The 13,048-nt window shown below is 44.3% G+C and overlaps 1 protein-coding gene across 5 annotated transcripts in view; it reads right to left on the bottom strand.

The window, feature by feature from the left end:
- Positions 1–13,048, bottom strand: part of GRIP1 (glutamate receptor interacting protein 1) — a 559,979-nt gene that overhangs the window by 435,791 nt on the left and 111,140 nt on the right. The window lies entirely within an intron of this gene.

Raw genomic sequence — 13,048 nt, 5'->3', positions numbered from 1 at the left:
ACCTATTCTATATCTTGCCACAGAGCAGAAGTGGACAAACTTCCTGACTCTCTAAGATGCTTACAACAATTCGCAGAAGTTTGAGAGAAGGGTCAAACATGCCAGGGATTGGGGCATCAGCCCTGCTCTGGCTGAAGCCCCAAGCCCTAAGCCCTAAGCCCTGGCACATACCCTCTGTTGGCCTGAAGCCCTGAGATTTGACACCCATCTCACCACTGGGATAAAGTCCCTACCCCACCACCCTGCAGCAAGGAAAAGGTCCTCAGCCCCCTCGCCTTCCAGTCTGGTAGGCAGAGAAAGGGAGGGAGATTGCTGCAAGCCACCTATTAATGGTAAAAGAGCTGCATCTGGCTAATGAGCCACAGTTTGGCCGCCCCTGTCACACAGCAACCCATGCCTAGCCAAAGGACTTTGCTGAGTTTTTCGTTAATACGGTGCTACCAAATTCACAGCCACAAAAAGCATGTCATGAACCATGAAATCTGGTCTCCGCCTACTCTAATATCTGTGTTGTGTGTGCTTTTACACTACCCTATGCAGATTTCACCAGAGAGACCAGAGTTTCTCAAATTTGGAGTCCTGACACAAAAGGAAGCTGCAGGGGGTCACAAGATCATTTTAAGGATGTGAAAGTTTGCCACCCTGGCTTCTGTGCTGCCTTCAGAGCTGAGCAGCCAGACACCAGTGACTCCTGGCTGGGTTCCCTGAAGGCAGTGGCCCACCAGCAGCAATGCAGCAGTACAGGTGGCAATACTGTTCCATGCCGTCCTTATTTCTGCGCTGCTGCCTTCACAACTGGGCAGCTGGAGCGTGGTAAATGGTGATTGAGGGCCCAGCTTTGCAGACAACAGCGCAGAAGTAAAGGTGTCAATACCATATCATGCCATCCTTACTTCTGGGCTGCTGCTGGAAACAGGTCTGCCTTCAGAGATGGACTCCTGGCCGGTAGCCACTGCACTCCAGCTGCCCAACTCTGAAGGCAGTGCCACCACCAGCAGCAATAGAGAAGTAAGGGTAGAAGGATCACAACCACCCCTAAAATTACTCCTTTTTGGGTCAAGATTCCTACAATTACAACATTCGGAAATCTCAGATTTAAATAGTTTAAATTTATTATTTTTAGAATCCTATGATCGTAAAATTGACCAAAATGGACTGTGAATTTGGTAGGGTCCTACTCATTCATTTTGGAAACAGAAGAATCACACCTGTGTCAGGTAACATCTTGGTACACTGTACATTATAAAGCAGATTTGTTTAAACATCTTTATTAGTGTGTACACACTTACCACATGACTCTCAAACTGAATATTTCAAAGGGTCATCAGTTACACTCATACATTAGTTGCTTAATGGAAGGGAAAATTTAATTCCTCCTACATAGCCATACAAAATGCTTTGCATCTTCCAGAATGAACTAGAATGAAAAATCTATTTCTTAGTCCCTTATGACCAATGGAGTGAGATATGAATTACATGTATGCAGTGTTGTTGTACCAGTGTTTGCCCCAGGATATTACCCAGGCAAGGTGGGTGAGGTAATATTGTTTGATTGGATCGAGTTCTGCTGCTCTAAGAACCAGATTTCAAGTTTACACAGAGCTTGTCTCTCTCGTCAACAGAACCCGGTCTAATAAAGATATTCCTTAACCCACCAAGTCTCTCTACTGCAGATTAAAGCTAGATTAAACATTTATTGGAGAATACGATTTTGTGGGCAAATACCCACTTTGTCAGACGCACGTAGTCAGATGCACAAAGTGTTCTTTCCCTACAAAAGCTTATGCTCCAATAAATCTGTTCATCTATACAGTGCCCCGGACTTGCTGTCGTTTTTGCGGATACAGAGTAACACAGCTACTCATCCAATACTTACCCCTGATTCCATTATGAGTGCGACAAATGGCCACCATTAGTGAGGTGGGTCAAGTTTCCAGTCCTTGCCCCTTTCCTTGACCATTGCTCATGCCGTTATAGAAGAGAGAGGGAAGAGGAGGAAAGGACCCAGCCCCTCTCAAATCCTGTGGCTGTCTTACCCCTTCCCTCCAGATAGTTCTACCCTCTGTCCTTCAGTTCTCTGGTTTTCCAGTTTTCAGCAACACACCTCCAAACACCAGTCTTCTCCCTTCCACACTTCACCCAGTCTGCCTGAAGGCAGGGTGGTGGGGGTGGGGGTTATTAGGTTCCTTACAAGACCTCAATAGGCTACAGGTGCTTCATTTTACCTTAGTAATCTTCCCTAGTCTACACAGAACCACAATGTAATTAACTCAGGGCTTTTATATCTCCCCTCTCCTACTCTCTGGCTCTGCTGTATTACCGTAGCTATTTCCTGTGCAGTAGGGCTACATAGGGAGAATTTCAAAATAAGCCTCTAGAAATAATTTTTACCATGGCTCTGCATCAGTTTTTTGCTTTATTTCATGCTTACAATAAACAAATGTGTTTGAGGTGGGGGGGGGGAACATTAGTCTCAACAAAAAGCCATTTTGAAGAGGTGAGGAAGGAGTGAGAAAAACCTAAATCTTGTGTACCCTGGGTAATTCTTCTATAAAGTAACATTTTTTTTCCATACTTGTTTATTCTAGCTGAGTCTTTGTATGGCACTCACAAGCACTGTGCTCGAAAAAGCTGTGAACTTCACCAACTTGTCTTTAGTTCGGTTTGTATTCTTATATATAAAAGTTGCACTGTATGGACATTGTGTGTAAACACCCCAAGCCCATGTAATATTATTACCACAGAATCAGTGACTAGTCTTCACTAAAGACAGAGGAGGAATGGCTGCATTGGACAACAGGTTTATTTTTGGCTCCTCTGATATACCTATATTAAATGAGTACTTCTGAAGAATTGTTCACCTGATCCCCTATAAGCATTAACAATATTTTAAAGTGATTCATCTGAACAAGCACAGAGCAACCTGGAGCCCATTTTTATGTATTCTTACTCATGTGACTAGCCCTCCCTGAAACAATAACTTCTTGTAACTGGATTCAACAGAAGTTATAAAAGTAGTGCCTGAGGGATCAGACCCTTAGTCTTGACGCTTTGGTACAAAAAACACCCACGTCTTGCAACACTTTTGAGTAAAAAAATCTCAAAAGAAAAAAAAAGTTTGAACTTCTACGATGGCACAAGCAAAATTACTACATACAGTACATTTGGTTGTACAGTTCTTTACAAGGGAGGCATAGATGCTAAAAAAATAGGCAGACTAAAAATTTAACAAGCTGACAACATGATGTTGATATTTCAGGACTTTCCCCAAGGTTAATATTTTAACTGATAGATTATACCAAATATTTGTTTGTGTAGAACATGAATAATTGTTTCTTCATTTGTTTTCTAAACAATTACAATTCACATCAAATATTCAAAATGTTTGGCTGAAACCTCATAGTTTAAAAGAAGGTGATTTTTTTTCTGGTCCCCTATATTTTAAGCACACACACAATCAGCATTTCTGCAAGGAACTTATTATTGACCTCACTATTTCAAGACTAACAGGTGAGGGAAAGTGAATGCTATCTAGTAAAATTCTGATTGGTGAGGAATCCAGTATTTTAGGTTTAAAATAATGATTTGGTAAACAATCCTTTTTTTCTGTCACCAATCAGGGCTAGAACTCCTGACAGTACACCTGCCACGCAACTAGATACACATGGCTGTACCAGTTGACACGGGCTCACCAGGCTCATTTGCGGGGCTGTTTCCCAGCTGTGCTTGGGCTGGAGCCAGGGCTGTAAGACCCTGTGAGGTGGGGGGGTCTGGGAGCTCAAGCATGGAAGTTTACACAGCAGTGAAACATCCCTGCATCCTGAGTCTGGTGGCCCAGAATGATTAACTCATGTTCACAGGGATCAGGCTGCAGGGGTACAGAACTGCAGTGCAGGCACTTTGGCTCAGGCTCACTGACTCTCTCTTCTGTCAGGGTTTCAGAGACCAGGCTCCAGTCCACACCTGAATATCTGCACTGCAATTCTATAGTCCCACAGTTCAAGCCCTTTAAGCCTGGGGCCTGGTCTACACTAGGGAACAAAGTCGATCCTAGTGACACAATTTTAGCTATTCCATTCCTATAGCTAGGATCGATGTATCAGAATCAACTTTCTGCCCTAGTATAGATCGGGGCTCTTTGGGCTCATGATGATGTCTCTTACTCCATGCGATAGCATGGAGTACCGGGGCTGACAACCAAGCCCAAGGAGATCAATTTTGCCGCATCTTCACACTTGTGGTAAAATCAAACTCCAAAAGATCGATCATGGAGCACTGAATGCCAGGTAAGTATAGACATACTGTGAGTCAGCTGAGTTCTGAGACTCCGTTGATTGGGGGGGGTGGTCTAGTTTTGCACGGTATATGTACCCTACAATGTAATCCCAAAGTTACCTGAACTCAAGTTAGCAGACCCTTGCTCCACCCTTATTTGTAACCCCAGATTAGGAACTGTTGAACAATGAGTTTCAACCTGAGGCTTCATGATGCACACTGCATTATGAGCCTGTGTCCAATACCTGTATTGCAGTCTCACCCAGTGCAGTGCTTTCCCAAAATGTAGTTGCTCTTGTCCTTTATTCATGGTGCAATGTGAGAAAATTTGACTATCTGCAGGACAAAGCAAGTCAGTCACTGGGATTGTGGGGTACTTTTGGTGGACTCCTAGAGTACACGTCCAGTTGGTCAGCATCTCCAGTGAAAAGCACGAGGGCTTAAAACAATGTTTCCTCCAATCTTTTCCACCCCCGTGCAGATTTTTTCCAGCCATGTGTGGAATAGTTATTTTAGGTTCACGGATGCATGTGCAAATGTGCACCACCAATAGAGACACAAAACTTAACTGTGGGCATTCTGCTAATAAGCAGGGTGGCATCTGAATTTCTCCTGAGCTGCCACAAAGGTGCATGGCTTACAGGGAACTGTGATGAGGTGTACTAAGCCTCAGTGCCCTACAGAAGGCTAGAGGTCTTGCCGTACCCCCTCCCAGCAAGGAGCAGAAGAGAGACAGGACAGAGTGGCTGTCTCTATGGCAGCCAACCAGGACTCAGCAGTCTGATATAAAAGAAGCTACTGGGCTAGGTTCAGTCACAGCTGCTCACAGGAGATTGACTCAGGCAGATCTCTATACTGTCTGGGAGACCAGCAGCATTTTGGACAGCTCTAAGTGCAACCTGAATCTGAGACCAGGGCAAGACCCAAGCCCAGTGGCCAAAGACTGGCCACAAGCCAAACACAAGAAATGACAGCACTGTGGACAGGGCTAGTCAGATCATAGCCCCAAAGCCTTGAAGACAATCAGGCAAAGACCTTACATAACACCCCACTGCCACCAAGGGGCGCTAAGGAGTGGGTGGACCCTGTTACAGGAACACTGGCTTGAACTCTGCTTTGACTCATGCTCTTCCTTGACACCCTGAGTCTGAGCCCCGTGCACTTTGTGCTTAGACAAAAGGGAGTTTTGGTTGAGCCTGTGTTCAAACCCTGGGCTTGCACTGTCTTTAGTTTAAAAACTGCTTATCCTGAAACAGCGCCCTCCCTTTGTGTATCATCTGATCCCCTACAGAGCAGCTTATAAAAATTTTAAGCAAATGGTATTACAAACTTGAGGAATGATACAGCAGTAAGAAGTTCATGCAGGATTAAATTATGCAAGTCACAAAGCATTACACTTTCTGGGGCTATGAAAGAATGCCTGGAAGAGCTTATCTGCAGCCCTGATGCTTAACTAAAGCAATTTCTACCTAAGCTAACAAGTAAGACTACTATTACCAGATGTAAAACTCATTTGTTGCTTGCTTTGCTGGTATGGCTTCACCACAGACAGGAAGAATCTTTCACACAGTTCTCTTTATCACTTCACCACATTTGTTCACCACTCAACCTTTTGAGATAGCCCGCAATTTTTATCCCAGAGCACAAGAGAAATCCTGCCTTATCTTGAACTTAAAACAAAGAGATCCCACTTCCCTCTTAAGTGGGGATGCTATGATTTTAAATATATAACCCACTGACACTTATGATTATCTTAATTTAGAGACCCCTTATTTTAGACCCCAGACACATGATCTGACTTTTTATATCCTCAACCCTGATCTACATATAAACTCATTCCAGCTTAGAAAAAAAAAACTGATTTAAACTCTGTGCGGGTATTCTATCATTCATTTAAAGCCAACAGATATTGATTAAGTGTAAAACTCACGGGAACAGAAGAAAGTGCTTTCTTGGTGTGTGGTCTACAGTTGTGGATCCCAATCAGCACAAAATTTACTGCTTTCAGAATGAAATATAAAACTCACTTCTTTAGCTTCACTTCCTTACCACAACAGTGAGTAAGACAGATGATCTCGTGGGGACAATAATTGATTTCTCAAAAGAAGGGAGAGAATTGCAAATTTTGTTTATGTATATCATCATCAATAACCCTGGGCTCAATGCCCGTTGGTGTCTGATGCCTCTCTCACTATTTCCTTCCATCTTTTCCTATCCAGTGCAGAGTGGATTAGTTTCTGTAGACTAGCTCCGCACCAATCTACTATATCATCTATCCATTCTCTGTGGGGTCTGCCTCTCCTATTCAAATCATCCATTATGCCGAATAGCAGGGTCTTGACTTTTCGTTCATTGTTCCTTCTGCAAATATGCACAAATAGTTGTAGCTTTCATTTTATAACCTTCTGCAGCAGGTTTTCTTTCATCTGTATCTTTCTATACAGTTCCTCATTGGTGACTTGCATTCATACCATTCTCAGAATCTTTCTGTAACAACTCCTTTTGAACGCCAATATTCCTCTTTTTGAATATTTCGTTATCACCCGTCTCTAATCCGTAAAATATGCTGCTGAATACCCATGTTTTCAAAATGCTCAGCTTCATTGCTAAGCTAAACGCTTTGCTTTTCCAGATCTTATCCATCCCCTTCAAACTTGCTCTTGTTTTCGCTATTCTAGTCGCTATTTCCTTCATACAGTTTAGCTCATACGTTATGTTGCTCCCCAGATATGTGAACTTCTCTACATTTTCTAGTTCAATACCATCCACACTGATCTTCCTTCCTATTTCCTTATCTCCAAATAACATTGTTTTTGTTTTATCAATGTTCATAAGCAGTCTGTACAGCTTCCCTTCTTTGTTTAGCACCTGCACCATTTTCACTAGCTTCTCCTCATCTTCCTCAAATGATAACTATATCATCTGCGAACCTCAAGTTAATTCTTTTCCCGTGCACAGATATCCCTTCTACCTCTTCCTTGATCTTGTCCATCACTCTCTCCAGATGTGTGATGAAGATACTTGGAGATATTGGATCTCCTTGTCTCGTGCCTCTACTTATTTTCAACCAACTTCCCAACTCCCTGCATGTTCTCACCGCTGCCTCCACATTGTCATTGATATCCTTCAACAACTGTATAAGTCTGCTATCCATGCCGTACAACTCCAACACTGGAGTTTTATGTATAGGACTCTTATAAATCTGTTAGATGTTTAGATACTGTGCTAATGATATTGAGTTAAATGAGATAGTTACAGATTCTTACACATATCCAGTGGAGTAAATTCTGTCATGTGGACATTAAGGGCCTGTGGCCACTGTTCCTGTAAGACTGCAACAATGGCTATGTAGAAAGTTAATGAACCCCCAGTCCCTGTCCTGAGTTAGAAAAATGCATTCTGGTAGCCCCACTAATGCCAAGAAATTCTTCCACAAAACCAGACAATTCACCGTTGTGCCAGAAATGGATCTATGTATTTGTACTGGTAAACAACTGCTGTTCTTGTTTATTATTTCTTATCTTTCGCACATTAATAAACTATTGTATGTGCAGTACAATGAACAGGTATCGCAGTGCAATACACCTAGTTCTCAAGTGAGGTGGCTGGTACAATACATGGCACAGCACTCAATATCTATTTAGCCCAATTTTTCCGGTATATTTGGTCGTTAAGAAGTTAGAGAAAGGTGCTGTTGGGAAAGTTGCTGGGAACCAGATCTCCCAAAGTGTACATACAATACCTGCCAACTATAGTATTTCAAAGATAGATAAATTACAAGATCCTCTCAAGTATCTTTAAGGGACAGCAGTTAACCATTGCTGCAATGTTTATGCAGTATCGGAGTTTGAATTTCATACAAACAAATTACGACACAGCATATAGGGGTCTGAGGCAGTGTATGTGTTTGTCCTGGGTGGTGTGGCAGGAAACAACAATATGCTGAACATAGAAGAAATAAAGTAAAAAAAAAATGGACATCAGAAGAATACATGGGATCACTGGTAATGAGCACATCAAATAGTCAATTTTAACTAATTTAACCTCCACAGAAAACCTTTTGAAAGCATGGAAATGGAAACAAGTGATGGAAGGCCTAATTCACAAAAGCCTCCAGCAACAAAAGCCATTATGCATTACAAGCCTTGAAATAAGAACCAAACCATAGCAATACATGTTAAACTGAACTACAGTGGAGCCATGGGATTCAGTGCCAACAAACATGTTAATGTATGAGTAAAGATAAAGGTATCAACTTGAAATTAAGGTCTAATCTACACTAGAAAAGTTTCTAGTTTAGATGTATTATCAAACCCTCCTATTGTAGATGCAATTTATTCTACTTCCCAGAACAAAAGCATTTTTATATCCCCATGTTTACACTAGCACTATTTCTTACAGAGATATCATTAACAAAGAAGAATCACAACCCTACCTAGCAATACTATACAGACTGAGGTTCCTAGTGTAGGCCTGGCCCAGGAATCCCTAGAACTAATTTTAAAAAAGAAAAAAGTGTGCCACTAAATGCTGATAATACTTGAAAAGTGAGTTAATACCATGCTCTTCCATCGTTTCCTTCATGATGGAACTTTCACAATGGGAAAAATATATGCTAGTGGCTACTGTGTGAAAACCTCAATGGAAAGAAATATTGCAGTGAATATCAATTTGAAAGAGTAAAATGTTTAACTTTGCTATTTTGGGAAGATTAAAGAAACGGCTGATTATGAGATGGAATTGAAGAAAAGAGGCATTAATTATACTACCAAAGTAATGCTGGGGCAGTGTGATGACATACTATTCTCAGGTTATTTAGAAGCCTCATATTTACCCAAGTTCTCTTTTGGAGGACAGGCGTAAGGAATATTGTGGTCTGACTCGTACACGGATTGTCACCTATACCTTTCCCACCTACTTTGAAAATACAAATACATTCCCTAACTCAGGGGTTGGCAGCCCCTGGCAGACAGCATGGGAGGGGGCTGGAGCCCCCCACACCAGAGCCCCCACCACAGTGTGGAGCCAGGGCCAGAGACCGCACTGTGGAGCCCCTGCTGCAGCACGGGGCTGGGGACAGAGCCCTCACTGCATGCTCCTGCCACAGAGCTGAGCTGGGGCCAGAGCCAGAGCCCCCACTGGCCCCTCTGCAGTTTGGAAGGGGGCCAGAGCACCCGCTGCAGCATGGGGCTAGGATCAGAGCCCCCACCTGCCAGAGCCTTGTGGTAACCCACAAAGAGTGCAGGGCTGGAACTCCATAGCAGCCCAGGGAGCCTGGAGTCCCAGAGGGTGGGGCCACCTGGAGAAGAAGCCCCAATCCAGCAAATTCTGTCCTTCGGGACCTTTCCACCTGAGGACTGGCCCCTTCCAGGGGGCCCAGAGCTGGCTCCCCACAGGGTCCGTTGAAGTCTCTCATCAATCGTGCTTGCTTGTGGGGTATTCTGATGTAGGGCTCCCTTTCTCTCACTGCTACTGAAGTGGTTTCTATTGTATCAATAATCAAATTGTGAGTGGAGGAGGGGTACTCTGGGGGGGGTCTCACCTCTGTGGGCGCCCTAATCACTGGACTAATGAGTCACTCTGTCTTTCTGGTCCAGTGTCTATTTATCCAATTTGAACAACTTCAACAGCAGAAATATGGGGCCCCACATCAGAATACTCCACAGCCCAGTGACGTGAGCCCACTCTGGAGAGGTGGGAGACTCCTGTTCAGATCATCTCTCTTTACTAGGCACAAGGAGACCAGATCATACTGACTGGCATGTCACTGATGGGCTTTACTTATTAATGAAGCTGTTGTAAGCAGACCTGTTAGTGACTTTTAAAAAGTATCACCGGCATTCGGACTGCACCTAGAGATCAAAAGGTCAAATTTCAATAGTCCGCCTCAGAAAGGCTGCTGACCTCTGCCCTAACGAGTACATATTCCACAAGACAACATCCAAATTCAGCATAACTACAAACGAAATTTCTGGAAGTTTACAGTACTGGTATCAGCGCTAAAATGTTCATTACCGAGCAAAAACAGGCATTACTGAAAGCTCTTTCAAGCTAGGCTTCCACTTAAATACTGAACAGCTGCATACTTTCTTAATCTGCCATACAAAAACACTCCAAAGCTGCGTGGAGTCCCAATACAGTGTGAGTCATCCTCTTGGATAAAAAAGAAGTTTTCTCCCTAGAAACTAAGACTGTCTATCCTACTGACTTTTTAAAGATAACAATGGCCAAAAACACTTCCTAAGAACATGGTTAAAATGAAAACCAACTTTCAGTCAAGACACACTCTTCCAGCTGAAGTCGGGAAACAGACAAAAAGAGCACCGCATAAAGTCATTTTCCAAGGGGGCTCAAGGTGTCTGCTGTGCCACAGCAGAAGGGTCACCAGAGTAAATGTCCTGGGCCTATCTTTGCTCAGGCTTGCATGGAACTGGGAGGCCAACAGCACCAGCAGGGCACTGCGCGCTGACACACTGGTGCTCAGTGCCAAGTCCGAGTGTTCATGCGCCAGAGCTCAAGCAGGCTCTATTAGGAGAGCCTTGAAAGGAATGTTCCTCTCCTTTGTGGTCTGAGGTGCGAAAGGCTTGCAAATGTGATACTTAACACTTCTGCAGGCCTCTCCTATGCACCACAGTCACAGTAGGGGTTACTCACTGGCATGGGCCAAATGCGTTTCCAACACGACTTGAAGCCTGGGGTATGGGGCATGCCCTGACCCAAAGCTAAGTCCCTATTGGACCTATACTAACTAATAACAGTGGAATAACATAGGAAACTGGCAGTAAGAGGAACTGAAGGTGGAGGGGATCAGAGCTGCATGGTGTGCATGAGCCACTCCTCGGGGTGCCTGAGCTGGCTCCTCTATCGGTACTGCTAAAATCTTCCAGCACTAGTGTATGGGGCAAACACACACACCTACATTGAACGGACATGAACAATTCTTTACCACATGTAATAAAATGTAGTAAGTTAGCCACCACATACAAAATTCGGGAGGACTTTTTAGGTGTGAGAAACAAACAAACAAAGCAAGTTGACCCATAGAATGGGAAAGATCAGCTTTCCCATAGAATGGGAAAGATCAGAAGACTATAGTTTTGTCTTCAAAGCTGACTGTTAAAGTAGGAAGTTAACAGTAGCATAAACCTCTAATATAATGTCAATCAATTATCACCCTCATCCATTCATAGATTTGAAGGCCCCAAGGCACCCTTACAGTAGACCCCTAAGATACGCACAACTGAGTTGTGCATGTCTCGGGTTAACATGACTGCCACCCCTGATGGGAGTGGAGAAACTCTTGACTGCCACCCCTGACAGGAGCAGCTTCCCAGTCCGTGGGAGTGGTGGGGCAGTGGAAACCAGGTGGCAGCCTGGCTCCTGGCTCCCCTCTGCTGGGAGGACCTGCAAAACTCACTAGCGATGTTCCCAAGTCCTGCCAGTGGAGGGGAGCCAGGAACCAGGCTGTCACTTGGCTCCCAGCTCCCTACCTCACTGTGGGAGCTAGGAAACTGACCAGCACAGTTTCCTGGGTCCCACCAGCAGAGGGGAGCTGGAAACTAGGCTGCCACCTGGTTTCCGGCTCCCCACTGCTCTGCATTTTACTTCTCATTTAAAATGTACTGAGCTCAGCTACCATCCACTGGAACTTCCACTAACTGCAGTGCATTTTTTTTTTAATTTTTATTAAAACTGCATACTGGATTTAAACTCAGCTGTATAGTCCTCACATGCTCTCTTGCTCTTGTTAAATTTTTAAACAGAAAAGAAACAATACTGTACATCAAAGGAGCATACGAATGAACAGAAGTTCCAACTTCCCTTCTAGGCAACGGGTAGTGAACCCCTCTCTGGCCCAGGCCCCCTGCCTACTCCACCCATTCCCCAAGACCACACCCCTGCCTTGCTTCAACCTACCCCTAAGCCACTCCACCACCCCACCCTCATTCCCTTCCTACCCCACCTCTTCCCACCCTCGCCCAACTCTACCCTTAAGTGTGTTCTGTCCCTCCCATGGCCTCTCAGAGTTTCCTGAGCACTGCAAATCAAATGTTCATGGTGCTCTGGAAATTAGTTGGTCAGTAGGGCCACTGGCGGGTGAGAGGCATGCAGGGAGGAGAGGGCAAAGGGGGAGCTTAGCACTCATGGGTGCTCCACACCACTAATTTTCCCTGCATATGATTCAGCCCCAGAGCACCCAAGAAGATGACACCCATGTGAATGATCCTGATGGTTGAAAAAAGAAAATTTCCATTGCTTGTTGCATTAACACAGCACCCAGCAGCTGTTACCTGCACAATTGTAGCTAAGTTTGATCTGGTTTGTGTCGTGCTTAAAACATCTTTGTGGACATAATCACCCCCGTGAGTCAGGGACAGCATGCTTTTGGCGGGAAAGATCACTGTGAGGAAAAATCTCCTCAGACACATGGAGTTTCAAATTGTCATAGCCTGCCAGCTGGTAGTGTTCCAACGGTCACTTTTTGACCGTTAGCTCCCCTGGCAACTTGAAATCATACATATTCATGAATCATGATTTGTATGTGGTGCCCTGATTGGCTGGCTCTGGAGACTTTCCAGAACCTTCTGCGAAAGTGAGGACCTAACAGAGAACTGTGACTGTATGCTAATTCCCTCATAAATATGCATGAGAACATTCTATATAAGTGGGGCTCGCAGCTCACTCCACGGCCCTTGACAGGGAGGCGTGGCTCGGACAAGCGTCCGTCAGTCCCCCAGGCTAGCTTGAAAAGGCGAAGAACATCTGAATCGCA

This window comes from Carettochelys insculpta, chromosome 1, assembly GCF_033958435.1.
Source record: "Carettochelys insculpta isolate YL-2023 chromosome 1, ASM3395843v1, whole genome shotgun sequence".
NCBI classification, from domain to species: domain Eukaryota; kingdom Metazoa; phylum Chordata; order Testudines; family Carettochelyidae; genus Carettochelys; species Carettochelys insculpta.
The sequence above is the reverse complement of the archived record's forward strand: the minus strand, read 5'-3'. Positions and strand labels throughout refer to the sequence as shown.